A 4065-nucleotide genomic window follows, 5' to 3' on the forward strand; every position below is an offset into this window, starting at 1 on the left:
CTGACTTATGGATGCTGGGGCCTCAGCCTCCTTATATCTGGTTGGAAGTGCAACCAAGCAAAAGTTAATTATGGACCACTCTGGGGAAGGACATGGATTGTAGGGGAGACCTCCCCCCCAGACTTGTGTATCTGTCTCTCACTAGCACCTCCCACTTCCAGGAACACCACATTCCCATTACATGACTTTTTTTTTATTTGTCTCTGAATTGAATTTCACTGAATTTACAGAAATTAGAGATGTCATTACTAATAATTATGACAATATCAACAGTTTGATTCATTTATCTGATTATAATGTTACTACCACACAACTACTGTAATGGAATCCATGTTGCCCTACTACCCTAAAATAATTCATGAAAATCTAATCTGGCCTTATTTAGTTCCATTTTAGTGGCATTAATCCTCATCAACAACTTTATGTATATGTTCACCTGTAATTTATATTATTTAGCTTGTAAACACATCTGAACTGTCTCCTCACCTCGTGCTTGTGACAGAGTTGGCCGTTACCTCGTGATTTGCTTAGTTTGATTTATCACCCTGGTGGAACCATATTAAACTAATATTTAAAAGATATAGACCAGAAACATTTAGGCTTTCAATAGCAGCTTATAAATCGGTTAAATCTAATGTGTATTAATATACAGTATCTACAGTATGATCTAATGAAGCTGCTGGAGACGCTTTTATTAGTCTCACATTTCAGTTGGCTAAAACGGTCCAGTAGGATTCTTATGACTTACATAACAACATACCAGTATTTCAATAATCTTATCCACTCATATTGCTGACAGCAATATATCTGCCTAAAACTGTAATTACACTCTGAGGTTAACCGCTTAGCAGCTGAGCTGACTTCAATAAAACTGATATAAAATGAATAGGGAATAGTTACAATAAAGTAACAGATTCCTTTACATTTACATTACGTTTCAATGAATCCCACCGCCGACCCACTCATTAGGCAGGACTAGGCGTCTGCCTATGTTGGCAGTTTGACGAGGGCGGCATTTTCTAAACTGACCAAGACGTACCTCCAACAAAAACCATGACAATTTCTCTCAACCAGTGCCATATGGGCATTTTAGGTGAGCTCTGATGTCGCCCTTTGATAACCAGTGCCAACTTTGTCAAAGGCAGGGGCACAACATATTTTGCTTGTCCATTCCCGGCGCGCCTCTCCAGGGTTCTTTTGGAGAGAAGCCAACTTTCCATTAAAAAAATGATCTAACATAAATCATGTAGCAGATATAGGACATGGTAGAAAAAGTATGTGGCCTTTTCTGTAGCCTACTGGCTGGAAACAAATTGTATGACAAGAGGGACACTTTTTACATCATGCAGGTTTGAAATAGGCTAACTTAAATGGCGCTCAATCAAATAAAAAAATGTGCTGTCATGTTAACAAACATATCCTAAAAACAGGACAGTTCAAAGTAAAATGGACAATATGGAATTGACAATAACAACTGTTGTCCAGGAGTTTCACCTCATTGTCATGATCAGGGGTTTCAAGTTTGTATCCATACATTTTTGACAAGCTGATCATAGCGAAAAATATACTACTTTTGGATTTCCCGCTGTGTAAACACATTGCAAATAGGCTCATGATGACGCCTGATAAAGTTGGGTAGCTGATATTCAGAGCTTAAATAGCCAAATTGATTAGTCACAGTAATCAGGATTAATAAAGCCAATGTAACGGCCTGTTTTACAAACGCTGGGCCTACCACATGGATGGGCATTCATAAAATCCCATTGCAGGCCGACATGGTAGGCTACAGCCCAGTACGAATGAGCCAACGTCTTTTGGACGTCTTTTTTTGGTCCTGTCTGGACGTCGTTTTTTGGTGTTTTACAAACGGTAGGCTTGGACATTCATAAAATTCAATTTTGGGCAACACTGTAGGCTACATCTCAGTAAGCACAGATCGACCTCAATGCATTTTGGGAATCTTTTTTTTGGTAAAGTTCCAGACCAGCCTTGATTTTCACATCCACAGACATTGGTTTTTGGTCTGGTCCGGACCAAATCTGAACCAATCACAGACTTCTACATTTGGTTCAGATTTTGTTCTTTCTGGACCAGCCTTGATTTGGCCCAAACATAGATGTCTATATATTACTTATTTTGAACTTTCAACATCCAGAAAATACATATTTCAACTTTAATTCAGAACCGAAAATAAACCTGATTTCAAGGTCCGGAAAATACGTATTTTTCAACTTCTGGAAAATGTGCCTTTTCAAGTTCTGTAAAATATGTATTTTAAACATATGAAAATACCTTTTCACCTTTAATTCAGAACCTAAATTAAGCCTAACTTCAACGTCTGGAAAATACGTGTTTTAGACATCTTTTTAGCGTAATTTTGTTTACTGGGACAATTCTATTTTTGCAAGGGCAGCATTTTTTGGTCTCATCTATGGAAGAAGAATAGCAAGGACCTGGCCTGATTAATACTTTACATTACAGTTTGTATATCTTTCTAAAAGACAGCTCACGGAACTTGTAAAGGAGTCACCATCAGCAGAGACGTTGGTTCGAATTATTTTTAATACAAGTAACTGAGCAAGTTCTTCTTTCAAGTCAGGCATTTCACATTCTTCAATGTTGATCACCTCTTCTGTTTTCAAACCTCTAAGTTCAAATAGTCGTTTAAATGTGTGTTGTGTCTAATATTTTGCAGCTAAACTACTGCTCAATAGAGTGAAACGTCTAGATAGAAATGTATTGTGAAAAACGGATATGACTGTCTGTCAGGTAGAATATGGAATCATGTCAGCTCTATTCAATACATTTCTATCAGCAATGTTCAGAACATTTCACCTTACTGAACACACCCTGTTTGTTTGGGGTGCAGAGTCCACTCAGCACATCAGTGCAAGAACCTCCATAGGGATGCACTAGTTGTGCAGGGCTCTGACCATCTGGAAGAACCCCATCAAGGCCTTTTCATTTCTTGGACTGTGCTCTCGTCTTCACTGCAGCCAAGGTTTATTGTTCGGTATATCTGCCAACGCAGCCTAATTCTGGCATCGATGCCACTGTTATTAGACAAGATATTTACTTGACATGTTTGTGGGTGGAGAGAACATTCACACCATGCAGACTAAATGTTTATGACATTAAGTTATTTTAATGTGCAAAGATCTTACATGAAACAGTGCCTGAACAAAGTATCCATACAATTGACTTATTCAACATTTTGTTGTGTTACAGACAAAATTCAAAATGGATTAAATTGGAAAAAGATTATCTCAACCATCTACACACAATACACAGTAATGACAAAGTGTAAACATATTTTAGAAATTTTAGCAAATTTATTGAAAATTAAATACAAAAATATCTAATTCATATAAGTATTCACACCGCTGAGTCAATACATGTTACAATTAGTCTTTATGGGTATGTCGCTAAGAGCTTTACACACTTGGATTGCTCAATATTTGCACATTATTGTTTAAAAAATTCTTCAAGCTCTGTCAAGTTGGTTGTTGATTATTGCTACACAGCCATTGTCGAGTCTTGCCATAGACTATAAAGCTGATTTAAGTCAAAACTGTAACTCGGCTACTCAGGAATATTCACTCTCTTCTTGGTAAGCAACTCCAGTGTAGGAGTTACCCTCCAGGATAAAACTGACCATAGAATAGTGTCAGAGAAATATGTACACCTGTCACGTCTACTCCGGCGGGCAACATCGCCAGAATACTAACCACCGATCCTGGGATTCATCATTACGCACACCTAACACTCATCATTACGCACACCTGGCACTCATCATCATGATTCACACCTGGACTTCATTACCTTCCTCATTACCTCCCCTTTATAGGTCCCTCCCTCCATTCATTCCTCAGTTGGTATTATTCCTGTGTTCATGTATTCCGCCTCTGTTGTCTAATTACTTGGTTGTTGTTTTATTAAACGTTTCACCTGCACCTGTTTCTCGACTCACAGCGGCTTCATTACAGAATACCAACTCACACAATGGAAGCAGCAGGAAAATCGGATATTTCTCACACGGTCGACGAACAAGATTACCTTCTGCGT

This window comes from Salmo salar, chromosome 12 (assembly GCF_965601325.2).
Source record: "Salmo salar chromosome 12, fSalSal1, whole genome shotgun sequence".
NCBI lineage: Eukaryota > Metazoa > Chordata > Actinopteri > Salmoniformes > Salmonidae > Salmo > Salmo salar.